Here is an 11,671-nt window from a genome sequence, read left to right as displayed (position 1 = left end):
ATCCAATATGTAAAAGCCATTTAAAATGTGTATCAACAACTATTGTTTCAATTAACCCCAGAATTCAACTATAAATAGACAATACAATCGGCCTAAGGTTTCAAGCTCTGGTGGATTTAAAATGTAATGATGTGAACCAAATATCCACATTTTATGGAAATGTACCTTCTCCTTGGGTAGTTACATCTGTGCCATTGACTTAATTAGTTATTGATATGTTGGATTCACGTCTCCATGTTACCAAAAATCTAGTTAGTTAAAGAATAGGACTAAATCAAATGTAAACTTCAATGGAGGTGATGGAGGCATGTGAGCATGTTATTTTCTTTTAAATTATAAAATCACCTTTAAGTAACATCAAACCAAATATGGAGTTGATTTTAATTTATTTCAGGTGATTTGCGCATAATTGTTTTACACGTGTTCTCATGCCCCTACCACTTCCATTGAAAGTTAGCTGAAGTTTGTAGTGGCTGTTTAAAGAAGACTGAACCATGAAAGACAGTTTATCTTGGCCTAAAGACTACTTTCAGGGTGAGGAACCATCTAACACCAAATTGTAAAATAGTGAACTACTCCTTTAAATGGTTGAAAGCCACAGTGATAGACATTTGTGTGACAACTAAACAAAAAATCCGACATTGTTTTTTCATTGGAATTTGGTTGTGCTCTTCGATGGTTGAAAGCATAAAAAAATAACACATTGGAAATTCTAACTTCTGGCTGTCTTTTTGAGTGGGTGAATATAGGTTGTAATGTCATTGATCAACGTCTCAACGAAATATTATCCATTGAATTATCATTTTTGGGGGGGTATTTTTTAATATATGTTTTTTTTACCCCTTCTCCCCAAATCCGTGATATGCAACTGGTAGTCCACGTTGAAATGACATGTGTGCACAGTGGGATGTGAGGAACATGCTGTTGAGCAAGATGGTTTGGAGAAAAAAGAACGGGGCGCGAGCGAGCGGTCGCGTGATTTAAAAAAAACATTTATAGGGAGATTTTCTGAAGTCTGAACGTCTTCAATTCTGCTAAACGTCTTCAATTCTGCTAAACTGAGTTCTCGGGATTAACATGATGATGGTCGGTGAAGGAGGGGGAATACGGTGGCGACCTCTTCGTTGTTTAAACTAGTCTAGCCTTTTCTCAACGGGCAAATCTGAAAAAGGAGAGGATAAGGTAACGACCAAAAACTAATCTGTTTTCTTGTAGCCAGCTCGATGTATTGGGGAGAAGGTCCTGTTTTTATACGATGTAGGACATAGGTGAATGTTAGCTAGTTAGCTAGCGTGTTTTTTTGAGACAACCGCTATCTTGCCTGGCTTCCAATCATTCTCGTTTGATGTCGCCTTGGTTAGCTAGCTAAGCTAACGCACCTACCTAAGGTAATGTTTTTGTAAATGACTATCGTGTATACAGTTTGCAGTGGTGATTGCAATAGCTATATTCAATAACTAATTTAGGAACCTCACAAACCCAAGGCAATTTCACCACCGTTTATTTGATTTCACTGTGTAGCTAACGTTAGCTAACAAGTCAAGAGTTAGCTGAAGAAGTTAGCTATCCGTACTAATTTTCTTTTCTGTGGGTTTTGTGGGTGCCAACCCGACTGCTACTAGGGAAAAGTAATTTTATGTCCAACAAGCTGCCTACATAGTTTTTATTGAGAAACGGCTGCATTTCTGCATATAGAAATTGGGATTAATGGACCGTTATTTTCCTACGTGACGTTACGTGCTAGAACGTTAACCAGCTAGAACAAACCTGGGATGTAATCATTAGCCAAACAGTTTCGCAACTAAAACTAGAGTTTCTATGCTGGGACACATTCAGTTAGGTCCCTCCCGTTCCGTTTGCTTCCGTTTTAATACGTTTTTTGTAACAGAATCGGCGTAATGAATACGGACGGACTGGGACTAGAATTCGGCCCTGACATTTTATCCACTCCAGCCCACATCACTGCCTGCTCCGCACTGAAAACGGCAGTACTGTTTTCAGTACTCCAGCACCCTACACTTGTGAGGAGAAAGACATTTAAAAAAAAAAATGTTTTATGCGATTGGCGAACACATTGGGAGGAATCTTAGACCATTCCTCTATACACAATTTTTTCCAGATTCTTAATATCCTAGCCTGCGTTTATGGACTGTCCTCTTCAATTCAAACCACAGGTTTTCAATGGCGGAGACTGAGATGGCAATTGCAAAATGTTGATTATGTGGTCAAGTAACCTTTTCTTTGTGGATTTTGATGTGTGCTTGGTTATTGTCTTGCTGGAAGATCTACTTGCGGCCAAGTGTCCACCTCCTGGCAGAGGCAACCAGGCTTTTGGCTAAAATGTCCTGGTACTATGGGGCTATTTTGCTTCCACTGGTCCTAGGGCCCTTGTAAACCCTGTTGAGGACAGAGGGCGCTGTTTTCACTTTGGGGGGGAAATTGTGCCCAATTTAAACGGCCTCGTACTCAATTCTCGCTCGTACAATATGCATATTATTATTACTATTGGATAGAAAACACTCTAGTTTCTAAAACCGTTTGAATTATATCTGTGAGTAAAACAGAATTCATTTTGCAGCAAACTTCCTGACGAAGTGGAAAATCTGAAATCGATGCTCTGTTCTAGGGCCTGCCTATAAATGGCCTTCATATATATCAGTATACATGCACTTCATACACCTTCCACTAGATGTCGACAGGCAGTGGGAGAAGAAATGGAGTGTATAACTTGATCTGGGGTCGAATAAAAGCTCTCGGCATGACGTGTCACCAGTTTCCTGTTTTCTGGAGAGCGTGTGAAGGGACCTGGTTTTGCCTTCTGAAAAGCTGCCGTTATAGACGACTAATATCTCCGGCTTTGATTTTATTTGATACATGTGACAATATCATCGTAAAGTATGTTTTTTCAATATAGTTTTATTAGATTATTGAAATTTATTTGGGACGTTAGGGGTGTTGCGTTGTGTGCCTTTGTTCAGGAAGGAGAGCTTCGCGCTACTTTGCTAGCTTTCCGTGCTAATTGACTGGAGAAGAGGACATTCTAAATCCAAACAACGATTGTTCTGGACAAAGGACCCCTTGTACAACATTCTGATGAAAGATCATCAAAAGTAGGACCCATTTTATGATGCTATTTCATATATCTGTCGAACATGTGAAATAGTCGTTTGCGCCCAGATTTTGGGTACTCTCTCGCTATAACTAAGCTGGATGTCGTAATGAAGTTATTTTTAGAATTCTAACACGGCGATTGCATTAAGAACTAGTGTATCTATCATTTCCTATACAACATGTATTTTCTAGTAACGTTTATGAATAGTTATTTGGTCAGGATAGTTGAGTGTCATAAAAATATCCGCACATTCTGGGAAAAAGATGCTACGTTAGCACAATGTATAACCACTGATTTCAGCTCTAAATATGCACATTTTCGAACAAAACATAAGTGTATGTATAACCTGATGTTATAGGACTGTCATCTGATGAAAGTTTATGAAGGTTAGTGAAAATTAATATCTTTTGCTGGTTTATTCGCTAACGTGCCTATTGCTATCGCTAACGTGCCTTGATGAATGAATGCGGTAGTGTGGTAGGCTATTGTAGTAAGCTAATATAATGGTATATTGTGTTTTCGCTGTAAAACACTTAAAAAATCGGAAATATTGGCTGGATTCACAAGATGTTTGTCTTTAATTTGCTGTACACCATCAATTTTTCAGAAATGTTTTATGATGAGTATTTAGGTATTTGACGTTGGTGTCTGTAATTACTCTGGCTGCTTCTGTGCTATTTCTGACGGTAGCTGTGATGGTAGCTGCAATGTAAAACTGATTTATACCTCAAATATGCAAATTTTTCGAACAAAACATAGATTTATTGTATAACATGTTATAAGACTGTCATCTGATGAAGTTGTTTCTTGGTTGGTTCTTGGTTAGTTAGGTTGGCTTTGTGCATGCTACCTGTGCTGTGAAAAATGTCTGTCCTTTTTTGTATTTGGTGGTGAGCTAACATAAATATATGTGGTGTTTTCGCTGTAAAACATTTAAAAAATCGGACATGTTGACTGGATTCACAAGATGTGTATCTTTCATTTGCTGTATTGGACTTGTTAATGTGTGAAAGTTAAATATTTCAAAAAAATATCTTTTGAATTTCGCGCTCTGCCTTTTCAGTGGAATGTGGGAGGAGTTCCGCTAGCGGAACCCCGGTGCCAGACAGGTTAAGGTCAATGGCATCATGAGCTTTACCTAGTACCAGAATATTTTAGCCAAAAACCTGGTTGCCTCTGCCAGTAGGCGGACACTTGGCCGCAAGTGGGTCTTCCAGCAAGACCGTTACCCCAAGTACTAATCAGTCAACCATTTCTGTACCAGTGACTGGTGAGACATGGTACTCGTCCTGTTTTTTTACCAGCTGATGTTTAAAACCAATGCAATATGTAAAAACACCAACTCACCACTGTACGTCTGCTCTAGCCATTTTGTTTGCCGCCTTATTGTGCTGTCTTATCTGTCTCAGCACCTTCTCTCTGCCAGTCTGCTTAAGCCTTATGTTATAATAGCCAAGCTAACAACATAGGCTATATTGCAAATTAGTGCCTGTCATGTATTCCCCTGAATCAACAGCTACTGTATCCTAACAGCCTGGCCTCATAGCCATACAAAACATAATTTATGTATTTCTGATACCTACTAAAGGTTACTTAAGACAAACAAAGTAGGGAAGTTGGACGCACCAATATCATACCTCCCCTCTTAATGTAATGGTGCGAGGTTAGCATGTCTTGGGGGGTATAATATTTGTGCGTTTAACTTTCTCACATCATTCACGATTCATTGAGGATTATCCGTAATCATGGAAGCATCCACATTAATGTAGAAATGTTTAGAAGCGTTCTATTCTTATTTAAAAATAAAAGTTACTCCAAAATGACACTACATTATTTATCATTAATTTCTATTGGGCACAAAATAATCTGAAACAACCAAAACAAACAGCAAATGCATCCATGTTTGTAGTCAAAAGCTTGAAGTAGTCATTGCGTGCTATGAATATAGGATCAAATACTTAACTTTTTGCTACACTGAACAAAAATAAACGCAACATGCTTCAATTTCAAAGATTTTATGGAGTTAAATCATATAAGGAAATCAGTCACTCTAAATAGACTGTACACAATGGAGGACCGTACTGCCTGTAGCCTACTGTACATGGAAAGCTGTAAGTGTCACTTCACTTTTTAGTATGGCAAACGGATGTGAGGATTTTTTTTTTTACAATGTTCACAAGATGTTCACAAGTAGCATTCTGCCCCGATTGCTCAGATTGTCCGGACGGCCAGCTCTAGGAAGAGTCTTGGTGGTTCCAAACTTCTTCAATTTAAGAATGGAGGAAACTGTGTTCTTGGGGACCTTAAGTACTACAGAAATTGTTAGTACCCTTCCCCAGATCTGTGCCTCGACACAATCCTGTCTCGGAGCTCTACGGACAATTGCTGTTAATACACTGTTAACCAGGGCTCTACGCACATTTTTTCCCCCAAGGAGTACAGTGAATGAAAAAATGTAGGAGCACAGTGAAAAATGTTGATTTAACAGTTTATTAACAAACTATTTATTACATACATAGTACACGTATACAGTATAAATAAGTGACACACATCTGTGCAGCAACACATACCACCAAAATCACACATTGACCCATGCCTACTAGACGCAAAGGATATCAGTTGTCTAGTTGGTTTTGTATGCGGTCCACGGCAGGAGTGGGATCGAACTCCTCGACAGAAGGCCCCTCCAAGCTGATCCTCATCAGGTCTTTGGTGGAGGAGACCCCAAGGCAGCTTCTTGTCAAATTCTTAATCCGGTTCAAGCAGAGAAGCCTCGCTCACACTGGGAGGCTGAAATGGGCAGCACCAGCATAAGCTGCACCAACTCCAGTATGTTCTAGGGAAAATATATCTTTCAATTTCATTTAAACTCTTACCATTAACTTATCTAAACCAACCATAGGATACCATACATAACCACTCAGGACTGTTAGTCTACCTTGTAATCGTGCTTGTAGAGGTCCTTTGTCAACATGGTCTCCCACAGGCCACTGTAGGACCACTGTAGAGCATGTGAGTTTGCAAATATGCGAACATTGTCTCATATGGCAATGCAGTGTCAAATAAATTCTTACCTCTAGAGGCTCCTTGAAATGCCTCATCAGGTCTGCCACACCATCATTGCCAAAGGTGAGAAGGCTGACCTGGTATTCTGGCCATGTGTCAGGGTTTAGCACTCTGAAAGATTCCACTGGGGTCTGGACACCCTCATCCTTCAGCAAACCACCAAACCTGGCTTTGAGATCATCCACGCCGATGTTGATGGCCGCCTCCATGTGCTGCTTCAGCTGGGGATTGGTGAGGTCTGTGAAGCCTTTCAGATTCCCTTTAACAGAAATAACACACACACACAATGAAATATTTGGCCATTTGTCTGTCTCCCATTTTTTTTTTTTTGACTTCTCCTGCATTTCCCTCCTTATCCTCAAATCATTCTGTTGGGCAACGATTACATTTATTCTCACACTGAGAATCTGTCTTAATCATCGATTTCTCTTACATCCTAACAAGCACTCATCCTAACACACCTGGAATCTCCTCTCATCACCCTGCTACTGAGCAAGCATGGTCTGGATCTTCTCCAGCATGCGTCCTGCCTTTTCCCTAAGCTTTAGTGCTTCCAGTCTGGTCACTGTCTTGCTCAACTCTGACATGGCTTGGGGGAGGAAGGTCATTCCTTTGCAGGGTGAGGCTAAGTGAGGATAGCTCACTCAAACATGTCTGTGAGGAAATGGCAGAATACACAAGTGCATTCTCCATGTCCCTCTTTTTCTGTTAAGTAGTGAGTAAATAAACAGTCACCTGTCAATTACTTGATTCTGAAAGTTCATTTGAGTCTTGAACTTATTATTATTATTTTTTTTTAAATAGTGTGGTATTACATTTCCTGTGTAAAACTGACCTGCTTTGCCCGCCCATGCCGCAGGAACACTTTGAGGGTTCTGTGGACATGGGGGATCCAGCGAGTTCCCTTGACGCTAGACAAATATCCACACCGAGCTCTTGCCCGAGACATACAGCTCTCGTTTGGATTTTCCGCCAAAGTGATATGTCTTCCATATGAGATTCAGAAGATCGTACACGACAGACACCTTTTGGCTCTTTCTTCTGAATGGTCAGTATTGCCAGCTCTAGCCTGTGAAGTATTGTTTAACATTCTCTGCTAACAAATAAAACTAAATCATAGAGAGGTTTGTAACAAATAAATTGTGGCATACAGTGGATTGGGATTATATGCCCCCCTGCCTCTCTGCAAGTGGGCAATCACTCCCCCACGGTGGCCCATGTTCACTGAGGCAACATCTACCCCGAAGGAGATGGACTTCTTCATCCATGACCCTCCGTCCTCCTCTGGGCAAACAGTATGAAATGTGGCCTTGGTGGCATCCAAAACACCTCGAATGACAACACAAACAATTATACAAAAGTATTTCTGACAAACTAAATTATATCCATTACGAATAATGATTAAACTTGACACAATAATGAAGCCTATAAAGAGAAACGACTTACCAATGGAATGGGAGTGCTCAAGGGTCTGTTGTCCCACCAGGAGATTGACTGGCTTCCCATCCTCCAACAAGCGCACATAGACAATCTCGCATTTGGTGTTGGGTATATCAGTGTCTATTAGAATGACAAGATACTTTGCGGCTTTCAGCTTCGTTGACAGGCTCTCTCTCATTATGTCAGCAATTTGACCGATCATCTCCGCACATCTTACATCATTGTCGTATGTGGGATTAATGTCAACTCCATTTTTGTGGTGGAGTCTAAGCGGCCCAAATTTGACGAAAGGTTAATCTTTCGAATCGAAGTATGCAATGTATATCTTTATTTTCAGCTTTCTCCTCCTCAGATAGCAGCACTTGCCTCCCCATGCTGCTGACACCGTGCTTGATGGTTTCTCCTTTCTCAACAGGTACAGATCTCTGTACTGGATATGCCGCTGCGAGATGTTAGCATAGCGAAAGATATCTCTTTTCAGATGCGGGCTTCCTGACACGAAGGACGAGTTGCCCGCTTGTTTCTGCCCTCTACAATATTTGCAGAACATGATGTTTTCGAACTCTAGCCATGGGAATATTTTGAGCCAATTCGCATTGAATCTATATGTTCTCCCTCCGCCGGCTACAGTGGACATTGAAGTGACAGCAGGGGTCACCGTAGCTTCGCCAACGTTGTTCTCAGCAGCTTCGCCAACGTTGTTCTCAGCAGCTTCGCCAACGTTGTTCTCAGCAGCTTCGCCAACGTTGTTCTCAGCAGCTTCGCCAATGTTAGCCGCCATGTCAACGTTAGCCGCCTCAGGTAAACCTTGTGAAGAGGCTTCATTAGTTAAACCTTGCGAATCCCCCTCGTCGGATTCTCTTTTTCGCTTAAAATAAAATTGAATGGGCTTCATTTTTAGCGATGTCTGTACGTTAACTTATAGCCTATATTGATACTTTTTCCCAGTGTTGTTCACCTTTCTCTCACTCTGACTGGACTGCGTTATCACAGAAAACTCTACTGTGGTTGGCGCATGCCGCTTGTGGAATGTGGGACTTGTAGTTTTTAAACAATTAGCAGCGGGGAAAAAATTGATTACGGTAGGTTGTAATCTTTACTCGCACACTGTGCTCGTAAATAATTTTTCTGGTTCGCACATATCTATTTTTAGGGGCAAATGTGAGTGAAATACTCGCACTGTAGAGCCCTGTTAACTGTGGGACCTTTATATAAACGTGTGTCTTTCGAAATCATATCTTTTTGGTATTTCGGTTTTCGCTTTGTCATTATGGGGTATTGTGTGTAGATTGATAATGTTTTAAAATCAATTTTTAAATAAGGCTGTAACGTAACAATGTGGAGAAAGTGAAGGGGTCTGAGTACTTTCCGAATGGATTGTATATAGTTGATTTTATTAAAACATTGTTTATATGAAAAAATACACATTTCAAGTTTTCTACCAATCGATTGGTCGAAAGAACAGACAACTTTTGGTCAACCAATATTTATTTTGTTGTCGGGGACAGCCCTAGTATACATATCCCGGTCTCTGACATTGCTCGTTCTGATATTTCTTAATTTCCTTACTTGTTTATTTTTCTGGATTGTGTTTTTTATTGCTAGGTATTACTGCACTGTTGGAGCTAGAAACACAAAGATGTCGCTGCACCTGCGATAACATCTGCAAATGTCTGTACTCGACCAATAAACTTTGATTTGACATGAAATCAGTCAAAACACCTCAAAGCGAGACCTGGTGTCATCGGATCATTTTTCGGATCAGCAAAAAAACAAAAAGGGAGACAAATATAGCTTTGCTTTCCATTTATTACTTAAAGAACACTTACAGCAAGGAACTTTTCTTTTTTTTTTTTCAATTTAAAGTTTTATTAAGTTTTCAATCAACCAACCAAACACATTCCACATTCACAGATGTGACTTAAAAAAATAAAAAATAATAATAATACAAAATTGTTTTATATATATATATATATACATACATACATACACACATACATATATATATATACATACATACATACATACATACATACATACATACATACATACATACATACACACACACACACACACACACACACACACACACAAATAATAATTATAACAAAATTTAAATTATAGAACTTGCAGCAGCACTATCAAGGTTCTTATTAGCTATTTCCAGCCTTAGCTGAGATGACGAGCCAATAATTAGTTTTTAGATTTTACAGCACCTTACACAACACGCATCTGCTCATCTCCCTGATTCCCCCATTCACTCTGTCCAATTTGAAATATAGTTGAGTAGTGGAGACCAGAGTCTATCAAACTTGGGCTGTCTCTTGTGGAGGTCATAAGTGAGCTTTTCAAGAGGGAGAAAGTCAACAATCTGGTCAATCCACATTTTAAATGTAGGAGAAGTATTAGAGGCCCACAATAGAAGAATACATTTCTTAGCAAAGTATGTAATGGTCATGAGCAAATTTTCTCTGTCAGGATCAAGAACAAAGTCCTGCTGGGCATTAAGAAGATAGAGACACGGGGTCATATCAAACTGTACATCTAGTATTTTCTGTGCAGCAGTATGTATAGATTGCCAAAATCTGGCAATCTCTCTACAGCTCCAAAATACATGCATATAGGTTCCACTTTCAGAGGTACATCTTTTACAGTTAGGAGAAATGTCTGTTTTCATTTTATGGAGTCTCAGGGGGGTGTAATAAAATGTGTACAAAAATTTGTAATTAGATTCTTTCATTTTTACATTAGTAGAGGAGCAGTATACCCTGTCGCAAACCTCCGCCCATAACTCCTCACTGATAGTCAGACCAAGGTCCTTTTCCCATATTATTTTCAAAGGAGTAAAGGAGGATCCTCCTTTCTCAGAAAGGAGTCTATAGATATAGGATATTTTGCCTTTAATGGATTGTGCTGTGACAAGAAGGGTTTCAACTTCATTCAACTGAGTTCTAAACCTCCTCTTGGAAGTAAATGAGGAGATGACATGTCTAATTTGTAGATAATTAAAAAAATGGGATCTTGGCACATTGAATTCACTGCAGAGCTCTTGAAAGGATTTCAGTGTAGTGGTCTTCTGATGAAATAGGTCTGAAAAGGTCCTGATTCCTAGAGTATGCCAAAGATTAAAGTTGGCATCTCTCAGGGCTTTTGGCAAGTCTGGGTTGCCTACTATAGGCGAGTGAGAACATATTTGGGAGGAGATGCCCAGGTATTTCTTACAGTCCCTCCACGCTCGTAGGGTGCTGTAAATCACAAATGTTTTGGCTATGTTGCCCACTTCACTAAAGTTATTAATGAATATAGTTGAGCTTAGTGGCAATGAACCACAAGATTGGGCTTCTATCTGGATCCACGTTGACTCTTGTCTGTTTGTGATCCATGTTAGCATGTTGCGGATTTGGGCAGACCAGTAGTACAATTGAAGGGAGGGAAGGGCAAGACCACCCTTAGATTCAGGTTTCGATAGAGTGGAGAGCTTGATCCTAGGTTTTTTATTGCCCCATATAAATTTGGTGATGCTTTGGTTAATTGTTTTGAAAAAGGAAGCTGGGAGATAGCATGGGAGCATCTGAAATAAATAGTTCAGTCTAGGGAGGATGTTCATACGGATTACATTAATTCTTCCTACTAAGCTAATTGGGAGGGAGATCCAGGTTTGGAGGTTGTTCTTGATTCGATCCAGGAGTGGAAGATAATTCTCCTTGAAAAGCCTATTCAGATCTGGTGTTATGAATATCCCAAGGTATTGAAACCCCTGTGTCTTCCATTGGAATGGGCATAGTGTCTTCATAGAACTGGTGAGTGTAATATTGAGAGGGCAGACAGTGGATTTGTTAAAATTAATCTTATAACCTGAAAACGTGCCATACTGAGCAATTGTGTCTAAAATGGGAGGAAGGGATTTCTCAGGGTTGGATATGTAGAGCAAGACATCATCCGCGTAAAGCGAAATCTTGTGCTGCAGGCCGCCTGCAGGAACACCCATAATACTTGGATTGCTCCTTATCAACTCTGCCAGAGGCTCCGCCCCCAACAAGTAGAGCAGGGGGG

General features: G+C 40.1%; 1 protein-coding gene across 5 annotated transcripts in view; it reads left to right on the top strand.

Moving 5' to 3' along the window:
• The first annotated feature begins 514 nt into the window (after positions 1 to 514).
• LOC120055788 (CMP-N-acetylneuraminate-beta-1,4-galactoside alpha-2,3-sialyltransferase-like) overlaps positions 515 to 11,671 on the top strand; it is an 81,870-nt gene continuing 70,713 nt past the window's right edge. Inside the window, exon 1 of one of the 5 annotated variants that reach the window (XM_039003753.1) lies at positions 515 to 534. The gene's annotated coding sequence lies outside the window, so the exon portion shown is untranslated. Of the gene's footprint in view, positions 535 to 734; positions 1,183 to 1,295; positions 1,389 to 11,671 lie in introns of those variants that run through there. The other 4 variants (XM_039003751.1, XM_039003754.1, XM_039003750.1 and 1 more) reach the window with 4 other exon arrangements.

This window comes from Salvelinus namaycush, chromosome 11, assembly GCF_016432855.1.
Source record: "Salvelinus namaycush isolate Seneca chromosome 11, SaNama_1.0, whole genome shotgun sequence".
Classification (NCBI taxonomy): domain Eukaryota; kingdom Metazoa; phylum Chordata; class Actinopteri; order Salmoniformes; family Salmonidae; genus Salvelinus; species Salvelinus namaycush.
Note: the sequence above shows the minus strand (reverse complement) of the source record. Positions and strands in the feature narration are given on the sequence as shown.